Source organism: Bufo gargarizans, chromosome 2 (genome assembly GCF_014858855.1).
Source record: "Bufo gargarizans isolate SCDJY-AF-19 chromosome 2, ASM1485885v1, whole genome shotgun sequence".
NCBI classification, from domain to species: domain Eukaryota; kingdom Metazoa; phylum Chordata; class Amphibia; order Anura; family Bufonidae; genus Bufo; species Bufo gargarizans.
Window position 1 is genome coordinate 453256053 of NC_058081.1, and position 15684 is coordinate 453271736.

Here is a 15684-nt window from a genome sequence, read left to right on the forward strand (position 1 = left end):
TCTGAGATGCGTCTTTCCTTTTCCGCTACAGTTATGGATCTCCGTAATGCATCGATTTGCATAGGTTCCGGTGCAGGTTCAGGATTACGGGGAGCTGATGGTCTGAAAAAATAGGTGGGTCGGTTTTCCTGCGCCCATGCTTTCTCCCTTCTCCTTTCAGTAAGTCTCTGATCGACTCTGATACAAAGTTTAATGAAGTCTTCAAAGTCTTCTGGAATATCTGTCCTAGCAAGTTCATCTTTCATTTGCTCAGACAACCCCCGCCGGAACTGACTCTTTTGGGCGGCATGATTCCAGGTGGTGTCGGTCACCCAGCGGCGGAATTCGGCTGTGTAAACGGCCACTGAACGGTTTCCTTGGCGTAGATTATGTAGTTTTAGTTCCGCAGTAGCACAACGATTAGGATCATCAAACATCTGATGAAGGTCTCCAGATCCCGCAGAAGGCTGCTGTCGGTCTCCACGTAAGGAGATGCCCATGCGAGAGCCTCATCAGACAAAAGATTGATGATGAACAATACCTTCATCTTTCCAGTAGTGAACCGGGCTGGATTCATTTCAAAATAGATTCGACATTGGTTCAAAAAACCTCGGAATTGGCGTCGATCTCCATTAAACCTTGCTGGGAGCGGCATGCGAGTATCTCCAGCTGGGGCCTGCCCCTCCAGGAGTTGTCTCTGTAGGGCGATTATTTCCCCTTGTTGATCTTGTACCACACTTTGTAACTGGGAAAACTTTTCCTGATAAGTGGTTCCGAATTCTTGTAGCTCTATAACTTGTTTTTTCAGGAGCGTCACCGCGGACTCCATTTTTGAGGCCAGATTATTCTGTTAAGGTTACCTGCACAATTGCTTGTAGAGGTTACTCGAAGAGGGGAAGGAGTCCAATGGCAGCGACACAGGAACAGAGTAGCGCGGAAACGGAATGGATGAATGATCCCGATATGCAGGAATGGCGGTGGCTCAATGGACCCGATAAGGTGCACGTGGTAGATGAGTGCCGAAGAACGAGGAAGGCAAGAGAGTAGTCAGGCAGTCCTGGGTCGGTACACGGGATGGCAGGTACAAGGATTCAGGATGAGGCAGGAGAGTAGTCAATGGAGGCAGAGTTCGGTACACGAGATGGCAGGTGCAAGGATTCAGGATGAGGCAGGAGAGTAGTCGATGGAGGCAGAGTTCGGTACACGAGCAGGTTAGCAGACAAAATACTGAGAGGCTGAAGCAAGACTACGGCTGAGATAGCTCAATAATCTGGCAAGGGAGGAAGTGACATGGTCTTCCTTAAATAGGGCGTACACAGATCTGATTGGTCAAACCAAAAGCAGGAACATTCAGGTCAAGGAGGTGGTTCAAAAAAGTAACAGACACTGTCCAGGAAGCTCTGTGGTCTAGTGAGCAAGGCTACAGCCTAGGATGCCGGAGTCTCCCAGTTCGATCCCTGACAGCCACAGGCCTCGTACGCCATGGGCCAGCAGGCTGAAACGGATCAGGTGGCCTTCGAGCACGCACTTCAAACCGATCCTAGCCTCGAGGGTCTCAGAAGACAGGCTGCTGAGCCCCTCGCGGATGGGGCCGGGTTCAAAGTGTACTGGGAAGGTGGGAAGTTGTATAGTGAGGCGATACAACCCACCGAAGGCGAAATGACCATGAGTACCAAGTCGCTTGTGGTACCTAGTGCCTTCCGGGGGCATGTGCTGAAATCCGCACATGACATCCCCTTGGCAGGGCACCTAGGAGTTCGCAGGACACTTGACCGTATTCAGGGGCATTTCTACTGGCCTAGAATGAGGATAGATGTCATCAATTATTGTTGCTCCTGTACGGTTTGTCAGAGGGTTAAACGAGCTGGGAATCTGCGCAAGGCTCCCCTGTGTCCACTGCCAATCATAAGTGAGCCATTTCACCGAGTGGCAGTCGACATAATTGGACCTCTGCCCATTTCCAGCCACAGCGGCAAGAGGTACATCTTGACGCTGGTGGATTACGTGACTTGCTACCCAGATGCGGTCGCCCTCTCCTCCCTGAGGGCAGACAAGGTAGCAGACGCGCTAATTTCCATATTTTCCCGTGTAGGGTTCCCTGCGGAGATGCTCACAGATCAGGGACCCCAGTTTATGTCTGAACTGATGAACGCCCTGGCGGCAAGGATCCAGATGACGCACCTCGTCTCCAGTCCATACCACCCGCAAACCAACGGCCTCTGCGAGCGCTTTAACGCGTCATTAAAGCAGATGCTGGCCACATTCGTTGAGTCGCAGGGTGGGGACTAGGAACGGTACCTGCCTCATCTGCTGTTTGCCTACAGGGAAGTACCGCAAGAGTCCACCGGGTTCTCCCCGTTTGAGCTCCTGTATGGCAGGAACGTCTGCGGGCCACTACAGCTGATGCGAGAGACGTGGGAAGGCAAAGGTGATCCCACGGATGTCTCTGTAGTGGATTACGTCCTGAAGTTCAGAGACAAAATTGAGTCACTCTCTGCCATGGTAACGGAGAATCTGGCCCAGGCCAAACAGAAACTATGGTACGACCGCACCGCGGGAGACCGGGCATTTGAAACTGGAGACAAGGTCTATGCCCTTCTTCCCATACGGCACAATAAGTTACAGGCGGCATGGGAGGGGCCATACACCATAGAGAAGCGTTTAAACCACCTGACATACTTGGTGAACATGGGGGGTAGAAAAATGAAGGCCTTTCACATTAACATGCTGAAGGCTCACCACGATAGAACCCAGTATGTACTCCCAGTGTGCAGCTGGTTAGAACAGGGCGAGACAGACCCTCTGGTAGATCTGCTGGCTGACACCCGGGAGACGGACGGGGACATAAATGTCAACCCGCAGCTCTCCCCGTCCCAGAGAGAGCAGTTACAGGAGGTGTTAGGTCGGTACCACCGGACCTTCTCAGGTATCCCGGGACGGACCAATCTGGTCGCTCACCGGTTAGATACCGGAGCACATCCCCCCATCAAGCAATCCGCCTATCGCGTCTCTCCGGAGGTGCAGGCGGACATGCAGCGTGAGGTGGGGGAAATGCTAGAACTGGGGTTCGTTCAGCGGTCCTGTAGTCCATGGGCGGCACCCGTCGTCTTGGTACCCAAGAAAGACAGGACAACGCGGTTCTGCGTGGACTACCGGAAGTTTAACGCTGTAACCACTACGGACGCCTACCCCATGCCTCGCATCGATGAGATGCTAGATAAGCTGGCGGCTGCCAGCTATCTATCAATCATGGATCTGAGCCGGGGGTACTGGCAGATCCTTCTTGCCCTGGACGCGCGGCAGAAGTCGGCCTTTATCACTCCCTTCGGGCTCTTCGAATTTACGACGATGCCCTTTGGAATGAAAAATGCGCCTGCCACGTTCCAGCGGGCTATGAACGACCTGCTGGAGGAAATGCAACCGTTCGCTGCAGCATATTTGGACGATATTGCGGTGTTTAGCCCCACCTGGGAAGAACACCTCAAACATCTGTCCCAGGTACTGCAACGGCTGGCTGCAGCCAATTTGACAGTTAAGCCAAGTAAGTGTCAGATCGGCATGACGGAAGTCCAGTATTTAGCGCACCGAGTGGGAGGGAACACCCTGAAACCGGACACGGGAAAGGTTGACGCCATCTTAGCGTGGCCTCGGCCTATCACCAAGCGACAGGTTCAGGCATTCCTGGGGACCGCGGGCTACTATAGGAAGTTTGTACCGGCCTATAGTGCCATCGCGAAGCCCCTGACGGATGCCACTGGTAAGAAGCACCCGAAAGTGGTTATGTGGACCCCTGAGTGTGAGAACGCCTTCCGGGCCTTGAAGCAAGCGTTAGCTAGCGCCCCTGTGCTTCAAGCCCCAGATTTCAGCCGTCGGTTCATAGTGCAAACCGACGCATCAGATTACGGTATCGGCGCTGTCAAGCCAGGTGGATGGAAAAGGGGACGAGCATCCTCTTCTGTACCTGAGCCGGAAACTTCTTCCCCGAGAGGTCTCCTACTCAACTACAGAAAAGGAGTGTCTGGCGATTGTGTGGGCCCTGCAGAAGCTTCAATCCTATCTGTACGGCCGCTCCTTCACAATCATTACGGACCATAATCCTCTCAGTTGGCTGAACCGTACTGCGGGGTCCAACGGAAAGGTCCTACGTTGGAGCTTGTCGCTGCAGCAGTACGATTTTACCATCCAGCACAGGGCAGGCAGCAGACATCAAAATGCGGATGGCTTATCCCGGTGCAACGGCGATCCAGACCGATCAGCGCAGGTTAGCGGCGACGCCACCCGTCTTGCGGACGGATGTCTAGCCACAGACGTGGGGGGAGGTGTCACGGATGATCCGCGAGAATATTGAACTGTCCTCCCAATATAATTAATATTACTCTGCCTTATTAAACAGTAATTATTTCCCTAGGCCCCAGAACCTACAATTTGATTATTCAGAGCGTCTTCTTCTGTTGTACCCAGAGAACAACATAGTCCTTTTGTTCAAGTCAGTCAATAGATGCCCAGCAGATAACGCAATTACAGCTGGCTTCCTATGGTTGACAAAAGAACTTCTCTTCCTGAAGAGATATCACAGCTAGGTGTGAAGACTGCACCTGGGGGGGGGAGACATTTGGTGTCGCTGCCATAAGGGGTCTGTAAGCTGACTTGCTGCAGACAGTCCGGCACCAAGGCTTCCCAGATTGCAACATGAATCTGAGATATGATTTTTTACCTTTTTAAGAGAGCCCATGCATCTTACGGACGTAAAAATTACATCATCGTGTCACTCAGAATTCACTGGAGGTTTACATAGGACAAACATAACTCTAAGATGTGCCCAGGTAAAGTTATGGTGTTACCCCATCATAGAACCAGTTATAATAGTCATATTTGGTATCCCTGAACGCCATATTTTGTGGGGAATGTGAATATGTGCTTGTTACTTGTGTACAGCGGAGACACCCCACGATATGGCACATGCCATATTTCAGAACTGACATTCACCTCAGGAATACAGCCTGCCCAGCAGGCGGACTCTCAATTCCCCGCCTTGTTTCTGAGACCCTTTATAACAAGTCCTAGAATCTGCTAAAGGAGTTCTCCACTTTTAACAACACCTAAAGAGGGCCTCAGCCAGAGAACCTGTGGGCTGTAGGCATATTACACTGGACAAAGGCTTCTTGGACTTTAACCCTGCAACGGACTATTTTACCAACAGACATCTTTTCTGCGGAAACTAATGATGTCATATGCCCCATTATCGAACTAATAAATAATGAATCCTTACACCATGTAGAATTAAACAAATAACTTTATTTAATAGTTGGCTATTTAAAGGCCGCAATGCTTATTACTTTACCAAATAAATATTTACTGGTTATAAACTCGAACTTTTAACAACCATTTAATCATATAAATAATTTAACCAGTCTCCATAAATACAAAGTCCACTCAGCGAGTGACTTAACCCCCCGTCAATAAGCAAAGCGACAAAATAATTAAGGGAAGGGAGGGAGGGATCTTCATAATATACTTACGTGAATGCGCACAAATCATTATTTTCTGTTCTTTTATAGGTTCAGGAAATCATCAGTTACAGAGATCTCCAATCAAAACTTCCCAAGACCTCACGAGCACCCACAGCAACTGGGTTAACCCATTCCTAAAGCAGGTAAGTACATCCCATTTAATAAACTGTTAATTATGCCAAATTAGGTGCCATGACATCATGGCTCCCCACATTTAATTTACAATGTGGTTCGCTCCAGTATTTTCTTTCTTTTCTCCCTTTTGTTTATTGGACTATACTTTCCTTGATTATTGTGTTAATAATTACTGTGCATCGTGATAATTTGTATTGTATATAGATATATAATAAATGACCTCCAAGTCATTTCTCTAGCCATATGCCTGTTTTCAAACACTGCAAAAACTTACCCTAGCCTCTCCGAAGAGAAAGCTACTCGGTTGTGTTATCTAGATAGTGGGTTCCTCGCTCCCATAAATTGTGAGGTGGTGGCAGTTAAACTACCCTGTGTGTAGTTCCGGTCGCAGTTCGTCGCACGCTTACTTGCGGTCAATCGGAGGTCCACTCCCTGCGCTTTCAGCCTATCGACTGTACGGACTCAAGTTAGACTGTCGGTGTGCTGAAAGTGGCTGGGAGGCCTGTTTGCGGATTGACCACTAGGGGCGCTGTGACGGTTTTGTGACGTATTGTGGCCGAGGCGGTCGCAGTTCGTCACACCCAGGCCTTTGAACGAAAGCGCAAATACCCAGCCACTCACCTTTCTCAACCCCTGCTACAGAGAGAACTGAACACAAAGGCACTCTAAATGTGGCTTTTATGGTGTATTAAATAAACTGAATTCCCATGCGACTAAAAAGGGTATATGGTTCTTTCTCCCTTTTTTCGTCCTCCTCCTCCATCATATCAACATGTTTATTAGGCTGCCCTCGCTCCTAATGTTTTAGAGAGTCAGATTAGCAGCGGGCCCTAACCATAATGTTTTAGAGGGTCACTAGCAGGCTCTCACCCATAATGTTTTCGAGGATTACCAGAAGGCCCTCAACCGTAATGTTTTAGGCTACTTTCACACTAGCGTTCGATCGGATCCGTTCAGAACGGATCCGATCATAATAATGCAGACGGAGGCTCCGTTCAGAACGGATCCGTCTGCATTATTTTAGCATATAAAAGCTAAGTGTGAAAATAGCCTCGTACGGATCCGTCCAGACTTTCAATGTAAAGTCAATGGGGGACGGATCCGCCTGAAGATTGAGCCATATTGTGGCATCTTCAAACGGATCCGTCCCCATTGACTTACATTGTAAGTCTGGACGGATCCGCACGGATCCGCACGCCTCCGCACGGCCAGGCGGACACCCGAACGCTGCAAGCAGCGTTCAGCTGTCCGCCTGTCCGTGCGGAGGCGAGCGGAGCGGAGGCTGAACGCCGCCAGACTGATGCAGTCTGAGCGGATCCGCATCCATTCAGACTGCATCAGGGCTGGACGGCTGCGTTCGGGTTCGCTCGTGAGCCCCTTCAAACGGAGCTCACGAGCGGACACCCGAACGCTAGTGTGAAAGCAGCCTAAGATGGTCAGTTCAGCAGCAGACCCTCACCCCTAAATTTTTAGATGGTCAGCTCGGCAGCAGGACCTCGCCAACAAAATCTTTTAGATGGTCAGCTCGGTAGCAGGTCCTCGCTCACAAATTTTTTTAAATGGTCAGCTCGGCAGCAGGCCTTTGACCACAACATTTTTTAGATGGTCAGCTCGGCAGCAGGCCCTCGCCTACAACATTTTTTAGATGGTTAGCTCGGCAGCAGGCCTTCGCCTACAATTTTTTTTAGATGGTCTGCTCGGCAGCATGCCTTTGCCTACAATTTTTTTTTAAATGGTCTGCTCGGCAACAGGCCCTCACCCCTAATGTTTTAGATGGTCAGCTCAGCAGCAGACCCTCACCACTAATGTTTTAAATGTTCAGATCAGCCGCAGGCCCTTGCCCCTAATGTTTTAGAGGATCACCAGAGGGCCCTTGCTCCTAATGTTTTTGAGGGTCACCAGCAGGCCATCAATCATAATTTTTCAAGGGTGTGTATGATGCCCTCCATTATGTGTAATAAAGGGTGTATTGGAGTGTTGGTTACTTGTAATTTTTGGTAGCCCTTTCCCTCAGTGCATAGGCTTTATGAGTGTTGGAGTCCCACTACCTGAACAATTGTACCACAATGTGAATGAGGCCCTTCTTTATGTGATATACAGGCTGTATCGGAGTGCCTCTTCGTTGTAATTTTTTGGCAGCACTTGCACTTTATATACAAGTAAATATACAGGAAATAATGTTTCCAAACAAGTTTTCCTCTAAAATTGATTTTATCTTCGGTTGGGTGCGTATTATTGTCAGTCTGTAAAAGTGGCGTACTACTCGGACAACATCGTTCCAAGCAGCGACCTGGGAGTCCAAGATGCATCCAGACATCCTCCCCATGCTGTTACCGATGCATTTCAGTGGAGTTTTGATCAATTTCTGACCTTTTACTATGAACAAGACACCCTCTCCTCTTCAGAGCAGGGGTGCTTGGTTTAATGCTTGGAGTCTCCAATTGACTTCCATTGTGCCCAGAGCCCAAAGTGGCATAGTATATCTATATCAGTGTAGGCCCTATACAAGGACCTACTTTACTACTGGGATCCTGCATTTCTTTCATCAACCCTTTCATCAATGTAGACACAGATTTGAACCTACATTTGGCCTACTGTCTCCTTCCCTTATAGATTGTAAGCCTTCCCAGCCAGGGTCCCCAGCCCCTTTGTACCTCTTCAGAGCAGGCGTGCCTGGTTTAATGCTTGGAGTCTCCAATTGACTTCCATTGTGCTCGGGTGCACCCGAGCATCCTGAGGTGTTTTACTCGAGCACCCGAGTACTTTGGTGCTCGACCAACACTAGTGGTGGCAACCAGAAAGTTTTATTAAACTAACTATGTTATTGGGCTTCAGAGCCCAAAGTGGCATAGTATATCTATATCAGTGTAGGCCCTATACAAGGACCTACTTTACTACTGGGAGCCTGCATTTCTTTCATCAACCCTTTCATCAATGTAGACACTAGATTTGAACCTACATTTGGCCTACTGTCTCCTTCCCTTATAGATTGTAAGCCTTCCCAGCCAGGGTCCCCAGCCCCTTTGTACCTCTTCAGAGCAGGCGTGCCTGGTTTAATGCTTGGAGTCTCCAATTGACTTCCATTGTGCTCGGGTGCACCCGAGCATCCTGAGGTGTTTTACTCGAGCACCCGAGTACTTTGGTGCTCGACCAACACTAGTGGTGGCAACCAGAAAGTTTTATTAAACTAACTATGTTATTGGGCTTCAGAGCCCAAAGTGGCATAGTATATCTATATCAGTGTAGGCCCTATACAAGGACCTACTTTACTACTGGGATCCTGCATTTCTTTCATCAACCCTTTCATCAATGTAGACATAGATTTGAACCTACATTTGGCCTACTGTCTCCTTCCCTTATAGATTGTAAGCCTTCCCAGCCAGGGTCCCCAGCCCCTTTGTACCAGTCTTTTGTGCATCTTTTGTTTTAGATTATGTACAGTATGTATACCCCTTTTAGATGTACAGTGCCATGTTAGTAATAATAATTATTGTATGTATTGTGAGACAGTGACAGATCTCACACAGGTTAGAGGCAAGGAAGGGGTGGATAGTGCGGTCCACACCCCTATTCCACCACAGGTGAGACCAGCTGGAGGTCCTCAGGTTGGCATAAAGCACCTCCCAGGGTGTCAGTAAGGGACTTCCCCCTGTGGTTAGAGGCCTGGAGGCTCTGGGAGTGTGGTCTCAGCCGGGCAAGGCTGAGTGGCCATGAGGCTGGGTGGTAGCCTGGAGTTGGGGGATGTGGGGACGCAGTGACGCCTGGGAGGGCCATAGTCAGGCGGACTACTGAGCCTTAATCCTCCACAAGAGACATTTGACTTGAGACAGTGGGTGTACTGTGCTCTGTACAGCCAGTAGGCTGTGGGACATTGGCTGGGAAAGCTGTATCAGTTCACAGGGTGTGAACTGTACCTAATAGGTGAGTCAGGGACGTTAATGTATTAGTTAGATCTGGACGGGCGAATGTTTATTGTTTTTCTGTTGTGCTTTTGCTGGTGTGCCACAATAAATGCACTGTTTGGACCTTAAACCTGTTGTCCTGAAGCTGTATCTGTGAGGATGATCTCCTGAAAGAAAGCTACACCTTACAATTGGTGGAGGATGCGGGCACCGAGGCAACTGTGGGCACCAGCAAGGGCAGTGTCCACGCAAAAGAAATACAACATGGTTGCTAGTGGCATCGGAAAGTGAAGTGTTGCTAGGGGCAACAGGGAAGTGAAAGAGACTGATCAGTGGAAAATATTTTGGATAAAAATGGCGACCTGGGTGAAAGATGGTCCGGTGTGGCGGAAAGTGCTTATACCTGAGGTGATATATGCCGTTGCTAAAGGGCAACCAATGGGAGCAACCTGAGGTGGAGAGCGGTTCAGCTCTCAGGAGTTTCTATATTCCATGTCAGTCTGTACCGAGTCCTGGAGAGGAGGTGCAGAGGAACCGTGATGCTGTTGCTAGGAGCAACCACTACTCGTTAAAAGTGGTCCGGTCTGGCGGAAAAAAAGTGCCACGGAGGAAATCATGAGGCATCTGGTACAGAGATCGGATAGTTCATTGATGAAGCAGAGTACTGCCCTTGGGAGCGCCGACCCCGTGACGTCTGTGGGTAAGAGCGTTCCAATTATTCTGTGTGTTGCAGAGGGTCAGGTGATCCTGGTTCAGACCAGCCCAGTGGCTGAGAACTATGTGCGGGACATTCATGCGGATAATATGAACTGTCCGGTGGCTCTCACTGCATGTGAGACTCCAGTGAGAACTGGGACTTATGAACTTGGTAATACTAAAGTGTGCATACAAGAGGTGAAGTGGGGCCACAGTGTCCTTTTGGCATGGGGACTGTGGGGAAATAAATAACCCTTCTGCAGATAGTGATGAAACTCCTGCAGAATCGGTGCTGACCCCTTTAAGTGATGTGACCATTGAAAACAGTGGTAACCCTAGGGTGCAAAGTAAAGGTACCCAGTCATCTGCAGTGCCTAATGAAAGTATGATGTCATATGAAATATGTGACAATGTTGATGACACGCCTCTTCCATTGCAGGTTGTGATCAGGGGAGAAGCGGCCCTGGTTGGTAAAAATATCACTAATGTAAAAATGGTGATAAATGTGGCAGTGCTAGAGAGTGTACCGCCCGTGCCAGATGATATTAATGACACGTGTGGTATGCATGAAGGATGTTCTGCGACCAATGGCAACTCGGAGAGTGAGACTGCCGTGTCGAAGTCCTGGGAACCCAAGGTGGTAGCTAGTGGCAAGCAAACGTCAGTGGAATCTGACAGGATGAGTGGCAAGTCTGTGAGCTTGGTGTTTGTGATAAACTGGGCTCTGCTGGTGTGGGTCTGGCAGAACAAAGGGAAGGTTATAGGCCAGGTGGATGCCCTCTCAGCAGCTTCCCGTGGTTATGCACGTGTTCACCCTCACAGGCTCGAACAAGGAGGGGGGGTATGTGATATAGTGACAGCTCTCACACAGGTTAGAAGCAAGGAAGCGGTGGATAGTGCGGTCCACACCCCTATTCCACCACAGGTGAGACCAGCTGGAGGTACTCAGGTTAGCATAAAGCACCTCCCAGGGTGTCAGTAAGGGAGGAGTGTGTTATCTGTGGTTAGATGCCTGGAGGCTCTGGGAGTGTGGTCTCAGCCGGGCAAGGCTGAGGGACCATGAGGCTGGGTGGTAGCCTGGAGTTGGGGGACGCAGCTACGCCTGGGAGGGTTGCAGGGCCATAGTCAGGCAGACTACTGAGCCTTAATCCCCCACAAGAGACATTGGACTTGAGACAGTGTACAGCTCAGGCTTAATTAGGCAGTCTTCTCCTGAAGTCTAGTCAGTGTGCAGCCATGATGTAGCTGCCTGCTGGAGGGAGGTCTTCTGCCTCTCTGCTCTCTCCCTGTTGGCTCGACAGCCCAGGGTTGGCTTCACAGTCCAGGGTTAAAGCCTACCAGATTCAGCCTAGAGGTGAGAAATCTACTTCTATAGCTCGCTCCTCCGGGGTGACCAGTGACAAGTTGCTAGAGCAAATATTCAAGGGGATTAGCATATTTTATTCAAGTCAAAGGATAGAAAACGGCCAAACTTAAAGGCTTCCCAGTCACCTTTGCAATTAGGTGTAGGACCCAGCTTCCGGCATCCGCACTTCCCGTTTAAATCCTGAGGACAGTGTAGGCCAACTGTCGGAGAAGCACTGGAAATAGAGGGTTAAGGAATCAGAAAACCACCTTTAATTCAGGTTAGAATAAAGCGAGAGTTAATCAATGTAATTTTCAGACTGTTGGGTGCCAAATTAATGGAATTTTACTGCAAATGGAAAACAGCATGTTAACCGCCTCCGGACCGCCTAACGCAGATCTGCGGTCCGGAGGCAGCAGCTCTGCGCAGAGTGACGCATATACGCGTCATCTCGCGAGAGCCGAGACTTCCAGTGAACGCGCGCACACAGGCGCGCGCGTTCACAGGAACTGAAGGTAATGGATCTCCAGCCTGCCGAGTGGATCTCCAGCCTGCCAGCGGCGATCGCTCGCTGGCAGGCTGGAGATGTGATTTTTTTAACCCCTAACAGGTATATTAGACGCTGTTTTGATAACAGCGTCTAATATACCTGCTACCTGGTCCTCTGGTGGTCCCTTTTGTTTGGATTGACCACCAGAGGACACAGGTAGCTGTGTAAAGTACCACAAAACACTACACTACACCCCCCCTGTCACTTATTAACCCCTTATGAACCCCTGATCACCCCATATAGACTCCCTGATCACCCCCCTGTCATTGATCACCCCCCTGTCAGGCTCCGTTCAGACGTCCGTATGATTTTTACGGATCCACGGATACATGGATCGGATCCGCAAAACACATACGGACGTCTGAATGGAGCCTTACAGGGGGGTGATCAATGACAGGCGGGTGATCACCCATATAGATTCCCTGATCACCCCCTGTCATTGATTACCCCCCTGTCATTGATCACCCCCCAGTAAGGCTCCATTCAGATGTCTGTATGATTTTTACAGATCCACGGATACATGGATTGGATCCGCAAAACACATACGGACGTCTGAATGGAGCCTTACAGGGGGGTGATCAATGACAGGCGGGTGATCACCCATATAGATTCCCTGATCACCCCCTGTCATTGATTAACCCCCTGTCATTGATCACCCCCCTGTAAGGCTCCATTCAGATGTCCGTATGATTTTTACGGATCCACGGATACATGGATCGGATCCGCAAAGCGCATACGGACGTCTGAATGGAGCCTTACAGGGGGGTGATCAATGACAGGGGGGTGATCACCCATATAGATTCCCTGATCACCCCCTGTCATTGATCACCCCCCAGTAAGGCTCCATTCAGACGTCCGTATGATTTTTACGGATCCGATCCATGTATCCGTGGATCCGCAAAACGCATACAGATGTCTGAATGGAGCCTTACAGGGTGGTGATCAATGACAGGGGGGTGATCAATGACAGGGGGGTGATCACCCCATATAGACTCCCTGATCACCCCCCTGTGATTGATCACCCCCTGTAAGGCTCCATTCAGACATTTTTTTGGGCCCAAGTTAGCAGAATTTTTTTTTGTTTGTTTTGTTTTTTCTTACTAAGTCTCATATTCCACTAACTTGTGTCAAAAAATAAAATCTCACATGAACTCACCATACCCCTCACGGAATCCAAATGCGTAAAATTTTTTAGACATTTATATTCCAGACTTCTTCTCACGCTTTAGGGCCCCTAAAATGCCAGAGCAGTATAAATACCACACATGTGACCCCATTTCGGAAAGAAGACACCCCAAGGTATTCGCTGAGTGGCATACTGAGTCCATGAAAGATTTACATTTTTGTCCCAAGTTAGCGGAAAGTGAGACTTTGTGAGAAAAAAAAAAAAACAATTTCCGCTAACTTATGCCAAAAAAAATAAAAATTCTATGAACTTGCCAGGCCCCTCATTGAATACCTTGGGGTGTCTCCTTTCCAAAGTGGGGTCAAATGTGGGGTATTTATACTGCCCTGGCTTTTTAGGGGCCCTAAAGCGTGAGTAGAAGTCTGGGATCCAAATGTCTAAAAATGCCCTCCTAAAAGGAATTTGGGCACCTTTGCGCATCTAGGCTGAAAAAAGTGTCACACATGTGGTATCGCCGTACTCAGGAGAAGTTGGGGAATGTGTTTTGGGGTGTCATTTTACATATACCCATGCTGGGTGAGATAAATATCTTTGTCAAATGACAACTTTGTATAAAAAAATGGGAAAAGTTGTCTTTTGCCAAGATATTTCTCTCACCCAGCATGGGTATATGTAAAATGACAGCCCAAAACACATTCCCCAACTTCTCCTGAGTACGGCAATACCAGATGTGTGACACTTTTTTGCAGCCTAGGTGGGCCCCTAAATTGCCAGGGCAGTATAACTACGCCACAAGTGACCCCATTTTGGAAAGAAGACACCCCAAGGTATTTTGTGATGGGCATAGTGAGTTCATGGAAGTTTTTATTTTTTGTCACAAGTTAGTGGAATATGAGACTTTGTAAGAAAAAAAAAATCATCATTTTCCGCTAACTTGTGACAAAAAATAAAAAGTTCTATGAACTCACTATGCCCATCAGCGAATACCTTAGGGTGTCTACTTTGCGAAATGGCGTCATTTGTGGGGTGTTTGTACTGTCTGGGCATTGTAGAACCTCAGGAAACATGACAGGTGCTCAGAAAGTCAGAGCTGCTTCAAAAAGCGGAAATTCACATTTTTGTACCATAGTTTGTAAACGCTATAACTTTTACCCAAACCATTTTTTTTTTGCCCAAACATATTTATTTTTTTATCAAAGACATGTAGAACAATAAATTTAGCGAAAAATGTATATATGGATGTCGTTTTTTTTGCCAAATTTTACAGCTGAAAGTGAAAAATGTCATTTTTTTGCAAAAAAATCATTACATTTCGATTAATAACAAAAAAAGTAAAAATGTTAGCGGCAATGAAATACCACCAAATGAAAGCTCTATTAGTGAGAAGAAAAGGAGGTAAAATTCATTTGGGTGGTAAGTTGCATGACCGAGCAATAAACGGTGAAAGTAGTGTAGTGCAGAAGTGTAAAAAGTGGCCTGGTCATTAAGGGGGTTTCAGCTAGCGGGGTTGAAGTGGTTAATATAGGATATCACACTTACAGTATCAATGATGATAATTCAAGAAGCATGGAAGCAAAAAGAGTAAATAAATGCATTATTATCTCCTCTTTGTGAATGTAAGAAAACCTGCACTTTAAGGGAAAATATAGAATAATATTTTGCTTCGTGTTAATTGTAATATTGCATAATTGCTTTTGTTTAATACAAGCGCTTACACTTAAGTACAGCACAGAACACCTGTAACTTGTATCCCTATTGCACACAGTGCTACATCTGCACATTACCATTCAGTATATGATCTATGCGAGGGAAACCATTAAGACCTCTTTGAAAAGAAAAAAGAAAAAGAAAATGAGTCTGAGGGGGGGGGGGGGGGGATTGGAATAAGGAGGCAGTGCGGTTTGTCTTCACAAGTCCTGGAGGAACTGGCAGAATATGCCTCTGGTATCACACTGTGCATATGGTCAGATGTCATTGTGCAATGCTCTGCAGGAAAATAAGTGGACATAAGCATAATACTGTCTGTGAAAATACATCTATCTCAGGGACGTAGCTATAGGCTCATGGGCCCTGGTGCAATTCAGTTTGGGCCCCCCCTTACCGTCAATACCGTTTCCTAACACCACCAGACCCCTGCACGCCCACCATGCCCAATGGCAGAACTAAAATCTCACATACATTTTGAATCCAATAAGTGCATAACAATAATAATAATAATAATAATAATAATAATAAGGATGCCATCTATATACTATCATAACCATCAATATAGACACAGGCATGGAGAGGGAGAGTCAGCTCTGCAGTCAAGGGAGGGCATAAATCTATGCACTATATTCCATTAGTACAGCTGTAAACATGTAAACTCTGCAGCCAAGATAATCCCAGCTCATGCTCATCAGCACTGGCACAAGCAGGAACAGGAATGTCAGATCTGCAGA